General features: G+C 35.0%; 1 long non-coding RNA gene across 1 annotated transcript in view; it reads left to right on the forward strand.

Annotated features, from left to right (window-relative positions):
- The first annotated feature begins 378 nt into the window (after window positions 1–378).
- The window catches only part of LOC116533173, a 61,967-nt gene continuing 49,392 nt past the window's right edge, over window positions 379–12,953 (forward strand). Inside the window, exon 1 of the long non-coding RNA XR_004261126.1 lies at window positions 379–496. This is a non-coding gene — a long non-coding RNA (uncharacterized LOC116533173). The remainder of the gene's footprint in view (window positions 497–12,953) is intronic.

The following is a 12,953-nucleotide window of genomic DNA, read 5'->3' on the forward strand; positions in this document are numbered from 1 at the left end:
CTTCTATATTATAATGTAAGTGCTAACTAAGCATCTACTCTTAACCATCCTTCAAGTAACTGAACCTTATGCCTAAGATGAATACAGAGTACCACAACTTTCTCCCCATTTGTAGACATTAAAAACAAACAAAATCTTGAGACTTATCCTTCAGTTATTTCCATCTTTCACAGAAACTCTCCCAATAAGGTCAATTCATCACCCAATTTTGTCAATCTATTGCCTAAATATTTCTTGAATCTATCCTTTTTAGTTTATTTTTACTACTACTACAATGATGCAGGTCATCATAATTTGTCCCCAGTTATACTGTAACAGGTTCCTAATTAATTTCCCCTGCTTCAGCCTTTTCCCCATTTTAATCCATCCTCCTCACAGTAGCCTAAGGAGATTTGCTAGTTTGAGTCCTGAAAGATGAGAGGGGGAAGATGGGCTCAAGCTGTGACATGAAGGTCCATGATAAGCAGTTCGCATCTCCCACAGTGCCTGTCACTTGGTAGGTTCTAATTTGTTGCTGTGTCTGAAATACAGGAAAGCATTTTGAAAACCACAGGATTCTACAAAATTAGGTTCCATAGGACATATTTTAGCTTAAAGGTAATGACATTTATTCCAGTCAAGTATTTCCCCTTCCTTCTTTCCTGGATTAAGAATGTAAGCCATTGTCTTGCTTATGTATTCTTGCCAAAGGAACTTGTAAATGTCAGAGGTAAGTGAAATCCCAGGAAATGAATGGAAATGTCACCTTACAAATTCATTGAAATTTTTGTTCTAGTGGAAATTAGATGAATCTTATGAAATATAGGGAAGTGAATGTTTGGGAAATGGCAATCTGACCAAGAGAAATCAGATTTAAACTTCATGCTTCTAAGTTGCTATTGATGTGGAAATTTTCAGCAAAACTGTGGCTGTGATTTCAGCATTATGACTATAGATGGACACTGATTTTTTATTTATTTTTTGTTGTTTCTATGGATATATAGAGTAAGTGTATATATTTAAGGGGTTTATGAGATATTTTGATACAGGCATACAGTGTGCAATAATTAAATCAGAGTAAATGAAGTGTCCATCAATTCAAGCATTCATCATTTCTTTGTGTTACAATTATCCTCTTTTAGTTATTAAAATGTACAAAATGCACAATAAACTGTTACTGTCGTCACCCTGGTGTGATATTACCACTAGATCTTATTTATTCTTGACTTTGACTTTTGAGCCCTGCAAAGTTATGAACACTGAAATATCTTGTAAGACCTTCCAGAGTTACTTTTCCCTATATTTTAAATGTATTCCCTACACTCAATAATTTATTTGCTTTGTTTACTGCCAGTTTATGGAAAGTCTTGAGTTATCACATGAGACAAACTTTTAAAAAGTGACTTGAATCAAAACCTCACATAGAATTTATAAAATCACAGCTTTGTGATGTTTGCTTTTCTACTTCTGAAATAAAAACATTATCATATTTAAATAACTCATAGTGTGACAAAGGACAAAATTGTCTCTATGGATTGACCTAGAGAGACAGCATTTATGTCTTCAACAGCACAAACCTTAGATATCCTGATACCAAGTGAATGTTCACTAAATATTTGAAGCATAAATGTAAAAAATTCTGATTTCTCAGAACTAATTCCTATATCTGAAAAATCATTCCAAATGTGTTCTTGAATGTTCATAAACAAACAGTATGCACAAACATTTCCTAAACTTCCTCAAAATTCCTAAAAAGCTGAAAATGTACATTTGTACATTTAAATTTCATTTCATTTATTTGTTCAGGTGAGCTGCGTTAAGTAAGGACTTAACATCTATGGACCTCAAGTAGTTCATCTGTAAAATGGGGATAATTATAATACCTATATCATATAAAGCATTTAGCAAAATACTGGGCAGTATGTCACTTCTGGCAAGTACTCATGCATGCCTATGCTTACAGAATGTCACTTCTTAGATTCGACAAAAGAGTCTTTGGAACCTGTTTCATCAAAGTGCAGGTTCAATTCTGTGCTATAAAACACAAGATAGCTTGTTTAGGGCTGGATATTCATATTTTCTTATAAGGGCTCAATAGCCCTTTCGGAAACATTGATTATGCCAAGCTATCTGTGAAAATGCTTTGTAATGTGCTGTTTTGTATCACAGAATTGAACCTGCATTTTGATGAAACAGGTTCTAAACACTCTCTTTGTAGAATCTAAGAAGTAACATTCTGCCAGCATAAGCATGCATGAGTACTTAGCAAAATTAGCTAATGTTATTTTTATTGTCAATTATTTTCCTTTCCCATGACATTTTTCCCATTTCATACTAAAACTAAGAAACAGAAATATTAGTGTTTAGAAAAAAGGAGAAGAGAGAAAGCAAATAGTCTGAAATATGCACAACTGAGGTTGGAGGTTGGCCCTCATCCTTGGGAGGATTCAAGACTCTTATCATCAGCATTGTAATAATAATAGGTACTTGCCTGCCACTCCCTTGTTTGCTCCCCCATTCCTTCAGATGAATAGAGGATTCATCACTGCTGTAGCTAACCAGAGAACCACATCACAAGTATATTATGTGAATCATTATCAATCAGTTTCTTTAGAGGATCAGGAAAATAAAAATGAGAATGAAAGTGAGATCTCTCACTAATGTTGTAGGTGAGGTTCTCAAAGAGGGGGGTGAGGAAGAAGACCCCTTCCTCTTAAGCTTCTAAGGCCACTTTCTCTTTAGACTTCTACATTGCATTTCAATAGGAAAAGTTAAAAGTCAGCCAGAGGAGGTCAGAGGAAGGACCGGTTGGTACCACTGGCCATTTTAAGGATTAAACTCCCTACTGCTAACCACAACCCTATCTATAGATCATGGACATGGTATGGAGAAATTTTCCCTAGAAGGTATTGTTCTTGCTCAACTGCTCAGACCCCTACCTAGTCACATCCCCCATGCTCTCCACCCTCTCACATGTGCATCTCTTAGACTGTAAGCATTTAAAATGGCCAGGGATTCCTTTGTTGAGAAGCTTGGTTATTGAGGCATCTATGCCTGCTGCACCTCCTGGTTGAATAAAATTACCACTTCCTTTCCTGTTTGGTGTTTGAGAAGTTTGTTTGTGGCCACCCCTGCTTCACTAAAAGGATAAATAAATATTTAATATATGAATTAAATGAAAAAATTATATAGGTCAGCAACATATAGTCTTTGACTAATATGATAACTTTGTACCCATGCACAAAAAATATATAATTTTATTTCCAGAAACATTTACAAAAATCGCTCATGGAAGTATCCACAAAGAAAACTGTAATGAACATGCAAAAGTCAAAACTGATAAGGTCACACTTTTTCTTTAATACATTAAAACTAAAATAAACAATAAAGAAACAAGAGAGTATATACACGAAAAATGTGACATACTTTCTAAAATTAAGCATTGGTTCAATAATGAACTTTTTAATTTAAATAATTTAAAGTAACAAGTAGAAGAGGACTCTATGCTAGAATATTTGGAACACAGCTAAACTGTATTTAGAAACTATGTATAGTCTTAACCATTTTAATCATTAAAAAATGAGTGAAGACTTCTGAAAAATCTTTAAAAACTCCTTTATAAAAGCAAGAAGAATAGAACTGTCAAAATCAACTTTTTCAGAACTCTGGAAGTTAATTAAAGGCTTGCAACAATCTGAAGAACTGTATTTAAGAGTAATAGCTAAATATTAGTAATAACAATAAATTTTACAGCATTACAATTTGACCTAATCTCAGCTCTCCTCCCAAGATCCATGGTACATTTGAAGAACAGTAATCTAGCAGCCACTGGAAAGGGCTGAATGGGCTTGGAGCTACCCAAATGCACCATTCCCTTAATTGTCACTATTTCACCTGTCTGGCAGTACATTACAAAGCTTCATTCTTAGGGCTTGTCTTTAATTGACCTGAGTCAGCTACTCTGTGTGAATGGCCTTATTTGCAGTTCATTGGTTGAAAACAACCAGTGGCAATTGTTTACCTTTGCAGCTGCCTGAGGCAGAATTATAGCTGGCGCTAAAGAAAAGCTAATCAAAAACTTAAAAGAAATACTGGGGAATTACAGGGGATTTGAAAGCTTTGGCACACGGCTGGAAATTTAGGAGGTTACTATATTAGTCAGGGGTCTCTATGGAAACAGGAGAGATGATAGATAGATAGATAGATAGATAGATAGATAGATAGATTTATTATAAGGTATTGGCTCATGTGAATAATGGAAGCTGAGAACTTCCATGATCTTCCATACGTAAGCTCATGATCCAAGAAAGCTAGTGGTGTAGTTTGAAGGCATGAAAGCTGGAGAGCTAATAGTGTAGATCCTAGCCCAAGTCTGAAGTCCTGAGAATCAGAGGTACCAAGCTCAGGAGATCTATGTCTCAACACAGGCAGTCGGGTTGAATGAAAATTTAAACTTCTTTTGTCTTTTTGGCCTATTCAGTCTTTTGATGGATTAAATGATGCCCACTCACGTTGGGGAGGATCAGCTGCTTTACTTAGTTCACAAATTCAAATGGTAAACTCTTCTGAAAACATGCTCACAGACACGTCCAGAAGTAATGTCTAACCAAATATCTAGGTACGCTTTGGCCCATTCAAGTTGACACACAGAATTAACCATTATACTCACATGTTTGCACATGTTCAGGGCTGTATGCATCCCCATAAAGATCTGAGAGGATCCTAATCCCTTATTTCTGTCTGCTTTTAAGGCTCTGTGAAAACCAGAAGTGACGGCTAGGGTAGAGTTGAGAACGGGCTGCTTGAATGTTGTAGGCATCCCCTATACCTACACACAGAGCCAGGGCAAAGATTTGGAGAATTATTGACACAAGTCATGTAAGGCAACGTTCATCAAACCATTAGCTGATCACTAAGCTAACTAAGTAGATATTTCACAAGCTGCACAAGACCAAAACAATACAAATTTTACAGAAGTAGTATGAGAAAGTCACTAAACAATTCTAATAAACAGCAACAAGTAAAAAACACTGTGAAAGTAGGAGAGCATAATTTGATCTCAAGAGTTGCCGTATCATACTATTTCAAATGTTTAGTTTTCAACAACAAAGAATTAATGAGACACACAAAATAAAAAATTTCTGGAACACAAAGAGTAAAAAAGTACTCAGGAGAAACAGTATTTGAAGAGGCACAGATGTTATACTCAATAAAGTTAAAATTTTAAAAGTACAAGGAATTAAAGAAAAACATATCTAAAAACTTGAAGTAAACTATGAACATGATGCCTTTCCAAAGAGAGATTATGAGGAGAGAGGGAACTCTAAAAAAGCCAAATAGAAACTCTTGAGTTGGAAAGTATAAGAACTAAAATGAAGAATTTACTAGAAGGAATCAACAACATATTGAACTGGCAGAAGAAACTTGAACAAATGTCCCTTGAGATTATGTATTCTAAGGAAGAAAAAGGATAAAGAATAAAGATAAATGAATAGAGACATTGGTATACTTTAAGCATACCAACATACCTATCATGGAATTTCCAAAAGAAGAGGAAAAAGAAGGGAGGAAAGAATATTTGAAGAAATGATGGCCAAAAATTTACCAATCAATTCAAGCCTAATGAACTCTAAGAGATCTATTCTAAATATGCCACTGTTAAATGGTCCTTTAACAAGGACAAAGAGAGACTCTTCAAAGCAATAAGAGAAAAGCAATATAAAAAAAGGATCATATACAAGGGATCCTCAGTAAGATTAATAACTTCCTTATCAACAGAAATCATGGAGAAAAGAAAGCAGTGGCATGTCATATTTAACATACTAAAAGAAGACAACTTTTAACCAGTAATTCAATATCCAGCAAAACTGTCATTCAAAAACAAGGAATAAATTAAGACATTCTCAGATAAACAAAATGAGTAAACTTGTTACTAGCAGACCTGCCAAAAAAAAAAAAACAAAATGCTAAAATAAGTCTTACAAGATGAAGAGGCAATAATTTCAATTCATAAACAAAAAAGGAAAACCAAAAAAGATAGGTAAACTTTTAAAACAGCATAAATGTATGTTTGTTTATAACTTTTATTGTCTTATCTGACTTAAAGAAAACTACATAAAGCAGTAACTATAAAGCTGAGCTGATGAGCTTATAATGAATAAAGATGTTATTTATGTGATAATAATGATATAAATGAGATGGGGAGTGCAGTTACACATAAGTGAGTTTTTATATTCTATTGAAATTAAATTGGTGTTAATCTTAGCTAGATTGTTTTAACATGTTAATTGTAACTCCCAGGGCGTCTTAATTCACTAAGAGAATTACTAAAAATATATAGCTTAAAAAAATGAAATTTTTAAAAAGTGGTATACTAGAAATATCTATACGTATAAAGATCATATGGAGAATTAAAGGAAGAAAAAAGTAATATCTTCAGAAATCAAATAGCAAAATGGAAGACAATATTTACTTTATCAACGATTATCAACTATATATATGTAATTACATATATATTATAAACTAGACATATTCACATATATATATCTACATATACATACATATATGTGTTTTTATATAAATATGTACTATGCCTAACAACAAAGTCCCAAAATACATGAAGCAAAAATTGATAGACTTGAAGAGAGAAACAACTGATAGAATTGAAGTCAAAAACAATTGGAGACTTCAGTATCCCATTTTTAATACTAGGAAGAACAATGAGCAGAATATCAACAAAGAAATGGAAGACTTAAATAAGACTATAAAGCAATTAGACCTAATGGAATTTTAGAGAAGACTTCACCCAAAAATGCTAGAATAAACATTCTTAAATGCACATGGAACGTTCTCTAGAATAGACAATAGGCAATATTAAAAAAAAAACTTAATAAATGTTAAAGAATTTAAATAACTAAATGTATGTTCTCTGACAAAAATAAAATAGATCTAGAAAGCAATAACAGAAGAAAATTTACAAATATGTGATAATTAAAAAAAATCAAACTCTTAAATAACCAATGGGTCAAAGAAAAAAAATCACATGTAAAATTAGAAAATACTTTGAAAATCAACATTTGAAATGAACAAAACCCAAAAATATAACATACCACAAATTATTGCATACAACTAAAGTAGTGCTAAAGGGAAATTTATAACTGTGAAGAACTATTTATTAAGAAAAATCTCAAATTGATCACATAAGTTTCTACCCTAAGCAACTACTTTAAGAAGATTAAGCTGTACACAAAGCAAATAGAAGAAAGAAAATAATAAAGACTAGAATAAAAATTAATGAACTAATAAATAATGAAATAATGAAACCAGAGTAAATCAACGAAATCAAAAGTTGGTTATTTTAAGGATAAACATTAAAACATACATAGCAAAAATCGATAGAATATAGGTGAACACATCAAATTAATCTGTCTTCTTCTCTCATGAAGGCTGTTGCTGGTGAAAAAGAACACCCAAACATGTTACACTTCTATTTTTTGTGCTCCTTTTCAAATATCTTACGAATTAATAGTGTTTTGGTTGTTATATGGAAACGAAACCCTTAGAGAGGGTTTAGTTAGCTTAGGAGACAAAAAATGAAAAGATCAAAGATGATTAATTGTTTATTCATATCTTTGAACTGTCTCACTTATTATAATGAATTATGTATTACTTTTATAATTTCAAATAAATTCTAGTATAAAAAATTTAAAAGAAAATAAAGATGATATAGATATATTATTAACATGGAAATATTTTGAGGTTAAAAAAGCATATCTCTCTATATAGTTTTTTATATATATATATATATATATATATATATTATTGCATTTTAGGTATTAGGGTGCATGTGAAGAACACGCAGGATTGTTGCATAGGTACATACACGGCAATGTGGTTTGCTGCCTTCCTCCCCATCATCTATATCTGGCATTTCTCCCCATGTTATGTATGTCTATATTTATAAGCATACCCATTACAACTGGCTTCAATGGAGTATATCAAAATGTTAATACTTGTCATCTCTCAGTGGTACTATTATTTTTATTACTTTTTAGAGTTTTATATAATTTGGACTTATAATGACTTTTTTTTACAATTATAAAAAAAATCAATGAAGTTATTTTAGGTTTGGAAACAAAAATGTTTTATTGAGAGGGAAGAATAAGGCAGAAGGTCCAGGAAGTGTGGCTGAATGTCAAGGCAATTGAAAGGAGTTGGAATGAAACCCAGTCCTCAGACACTCAGGGGAGGGTCGATTCAGGGCAAGAGAATGACCTTAGCAGTCCTTACCATTAATCTCCCATTCCTTTTGCTGTGTTTTGCCTGAAACTTTCAGTTAAACTGTCATTTAAACTTCTAATTCATTATATTTAGTTAATATCTTTACAAATAACCATGACTTGATACCAAAGTTAGAAGGATTTACATTTTCATTGTTGTTTTTGAAAATGTGAACACTAATGTTATGCTGGTTGTTATGTAGAAGAAATTTCTTCAGTGGAATTCAACAGGATGCTATTCTTGCAAGACACCTTCAGTATAGATCACAGACTCTACTCTGCAGTGAATTTTGAGCTCCAAGGAGGCTTGTTAAGGGCACAGGATTTTGGAATGTGTGTTCCAGATTTATCAAAGTTATGCTTAGTAGGCTAAAAAGAATGAGTGAGATAGTAATGCATTGGAAAAGAATGAGCTGTTGTATGTCGTGAGAGGGACAGAGGTTTAACAAGACCTTTTGCTATGTGTTGTATAATGTAATTGTGCATCTCTGCTTATTCACAAGACCTATATTGTATTATCAAAAACAATTTTTAAATTGATTTATATCTTTTGAATGCAAGAGAAGACATAAAATCCTGGCCATGCATTAAGGCAGGGCTAATGGGGTAATGTTTCAGAGCCTTCCATAAGGGAATGGGGACCTAACGTACAGTCTCCAGAATCTCTTCTAGAATGAAACAGAACATTCATCTTCACCATGATAGCCAGGCTGCTGGGAGCATGAGCGAATGAAAAAGGAGTCCTCTTGTCTTCATGGTTTCAACTCAAGATGAAAGGGAAATGGTGCCAGCTACTGATAAATTTACAGTTTTAGGGACAAGGCATCTTAGGGGCTGGATATTTCATTTGGAGCTATAGCTAAAGGTTTTGTAAATGTATGTAATTTGCAAACAGAATCAATAATTTTGTCCTTCAAGGGAAGAAAGCTTTTGTTTTTTGATGAGTGTATCTCTTCCTGAAAAAAAGAGTGAGGGAGGATTTACACCCCAGGGTGAGACATGCTCCAAGTCAAGAGCACAGTCATTTAAAATAATGTTGAACAAGAAAGGGATGCTGCGAGAGGCAGATGTGAGTAAGACACCTGAGTGACCCTGGGGGTCCCACGCAGCCAGAAAGGAAGAAAGACCAAAGCCACAAATATGTGGCATAAGGCTATGAGAGGGAGAAAGTTCTAAAGAAGGTGTTTAAGAAGTGTTGCTGGGCCAGGTGTGGTGGCTCACACCTGTAATCCCAGCACTTTGGGAGGCTGAGGCAGGTGGATCATTTGAGGTCAGGAGCTCAAGACCAGCCTGGCCAACATGGTGATACCTGTCTCTACTAAAAATAAAAAAAATTACCTGGGTGGTAGTAGTGTGCACCTGTAATCCCAGCTACTCAGGAGGCTGAGGCAAGAGAATCACTAGAGGCTAAAGCAAGAGAATTTCTTGAGCCTAGGAGCTGGAGGTTGCAGTGAGCCAAGATTGGGCCACTGCACTCCAGCCTGGGTGACAGAGTGAGACCCTGATCTCAAAAAAAGAAAAAAAAAAGTATTGCTATGTCTCGAATATGATAAAGTATCTTTCATTGCTCTTTTTTTTTTTTTTTTTTTTTTAGACGATGTTTCAGTCCTATTGCTCAGGCTGGAGTGCAATGGCGCAATCTCGGCTCCTCGCAACCTCTACCTCCCAGGTTCAAGCGATTCTCCTGCCTCAGCCACCCGAGTAGCTGGGATTACAGGCATGTGCCACCATGCCCAGCTAATTTTTTGTAGCTTTAGTAGAGACGGGGTTTCTGTTGGTCAGGCTGGTCTCAAACTCCCAGCCTTAGGTGATCTGCTCGCCCCAGCCTCCCAAAGTGCTGGGATTACAGGCGTAAGACACTGCACCCAGCCCATTGCGCCTTTAAGAGTCCAGGAGCGAAGACAGTTATTAGTTCATGATTCCCAAAGAATGTTGAACGCCAAATCCTTTTTTAAAAATTGGGTTTCTGATGATCGAGACTTAAAATGTATGAGATTTCTAATTGGGATTTATTAAAACAGAGAACAACCTGATGACAGAATTCTAGAGAGAGAAACTTGTTTATAAAAAAACAAAAAAAAACAGCTTTATGAAGGTATAATGAATATACAAAGAACTGCACATATTTAATGTGTACAATTTGATGAGTTTGGATAAAACTCCCATAGGATATATATTATCACTACAGTTGGGGTAATGGGCATATCCAACATCTCCCAAAGTTTCCTTACATTGCTTTATTATTTTGTTTTGTTTTGAGTGTATATATGATAAGATCTACTCTCTTAACAAATTCTGAAGTGCACAATACCATATTGTCAACTATAGGCACTGTGTTGTACATCATATCTCTAAAACTTACTCAACTGGCATAACTGAGACCTTATACTCATTCACATACATACTCATTCAGTTGAGACCTTTTACTCATTGACTCCCCATTTCCTTCCTCCTTCTACACCGTAGCATCATTTTATTCTCTGCATCTCTGTGTTTGACTATTATCAATACCACATATAAGTGGAATCATACAGTATTTGTCCTTCTGTTACTGGCTTATTTCACTTAGCACAATAGCTTCAAGTTTCATCCACGTCATCACAAAAGGCAGAATTTTCTACTTTTTATGGTTGAATAATATTTTATTATATATATTTGCCACATTTTCTTTATCCAGTCATCTGTCAATGTACATTTGGGTTGTTTCTACATCTTGGCAGTTGTGAGTAATACTGCAGTGGGCATTGGAGTGCAGAGAACTCTTCGAGATCTTGATTTCTCTTCTTTTGGACATATACCCAGAATGTGGATTGCTAGATTCCACGGGAGTTCTATTTTCAACTTTCTGAATAACTTTCATACTGTTTTCCATCATGGCTGCACCATTTTACATTCTCACCAACAGTTTACAAGGGTTCCAGTTTCTTCACATCATACCTACTCATTTTATTTTGTTATAATGGCCATCCTAACAGGTGTGAGGTGGCCACACAGCTGTTCACTGTAGACCAGCTTCTAACTGCATTAAGACAATCTGACATTCAAGTTCATTATAATGTGGTTACCACTTGCTTTCTGGCCATTTATGCCTCACCACCCCTGCATGCACAGCCTTCCCTCCTGCCATGTTTCATAGCTTGCTCTTCCTGGGCCTTGCTTCCATGGATTCGATCTTGCTTTCCCTGCTACAGAACACTTATTTATATTTATGTTCATGTCCCTCTTCTGATTGTGGAATCCTGCAGGATGCTTTTTTCCAGACAGCCATGTGCTTCACTCTCTCACTTCTTCCATGTCTCTGTTTCAATGCCACTCACCTGTGAGGTCTTCCTTCCCCAAGCACCCACTGAGAAGAGCACCAGAACCCTTCTACCTCCTGCCCTGCTGTTTCTCCACAATACTGACAGCACAAAATATTTTTGTTTGCTTAATTTTGTCTTCTATCCACTCAATGAGAATATAAGCTTCATGAAACAAGTCTTTCTTCCATTTTCCTTTTATACCTCTATCTTCTGGAACAATGGATACATTTGGTGTTCAGCAAATTATGCTTTAATAAATTGACGAGTGAATCAGAGCTGTGTCGCCTTTAACTTTGTATTTTCCCAATAGCTAGCACAGAATCCGGACTAGTGTATGATCCCAGCGATTATTTGTTAAACAAATAGCTCCCTGGAGTAGAAGAATTATGGTAAGAGAAAAGTTAACTGATGATAAAATGTACCTTTTTTTTTAAGGAAGAATTGGTTATATAGAGACAAGAGGTATATACAGTCAGTGTGAATTCTTCATCTGATCACTTGGATAAGTTCTGGCTTCCCCTCTTTTCAGCTGTGGAACATTCAGCAAGTCAGTTTCCCTCTCTGAGTCTCAGTTCTGTCATATATAAATTAAGCTTTGCTGTGACTATTACATTAGCACATATAAAGCACTTAGAACACTATGTGACAACATATTGTGAGCACTTAGTATGAGATATTATTATTATATGTGAAAACAATTTGAGAGAAAATGAAAGAAATCAGAATTGTAAAAAATGTTTATTAAAAACTTTAATATCATATATGGAAAATTGGTACAAAAATATTATATGAGTATTACATGTATAAATACTACGAAACAAGAGTATACATTTTTCTCATATGGCTTCAAGTGCATAACTTTTTATAGTAGTTATCTTTGGATGGTAAGACTTTGGGTGTTTTTTTTCCATTAATGCTTTAGTGAATTGTCTACATTCTATTTTAATTAAGCAGTGCCTCTAGAGTCAGCACAAATAATAAATACCGTAGAAATTGGCTCTTTACTGCTTCCAAAAATACGAAAGAAAATGAGATGCATTTTAGATTTCATTCTCCCCCAACCTGGCTGCTGGATTGTTCTCATCCAGGTGAAGCCTGAGCAGAAGCTGCAGAGTCCAGATGTGACTAACACCTAGCCAGGGCTGGTGGATTTAGCTACGAGGGGCTTTGGTTCTGAGCTTACACTTTCTGGTGGCATTGGGCAGTCACAACCTGAATCTTGGCCAAATGCAACTACTTGATTAACTTCCATTCAAATAGAAGCTTACTTTTGAAAAGTTAGGTTTTCTTCAATTTTTTCCCCCCACAGCTGTCTTGGCAGCATCTGATTCCTGCCACGGCAGGAAGTATCTGAGTCAGAGATGGGGTGAAACAGTTTTTCTGGTGCTGTTCC

This window comes from Sapajus apella, unplaced genomic scaffold, assembly GCF_009761245.1.
Source record: "Sapajus apella isolate SASKATOON/1434 unplaced genomic scaffold, GSC_monkey_1.0 scaffold80, whole genome shotgun sequence".
Lineage (NCBI taxonomy): Eukaryota > Metazoa > Chordata > Mammalia > Primates > Cebidae > Sapajus > Sapajus apella.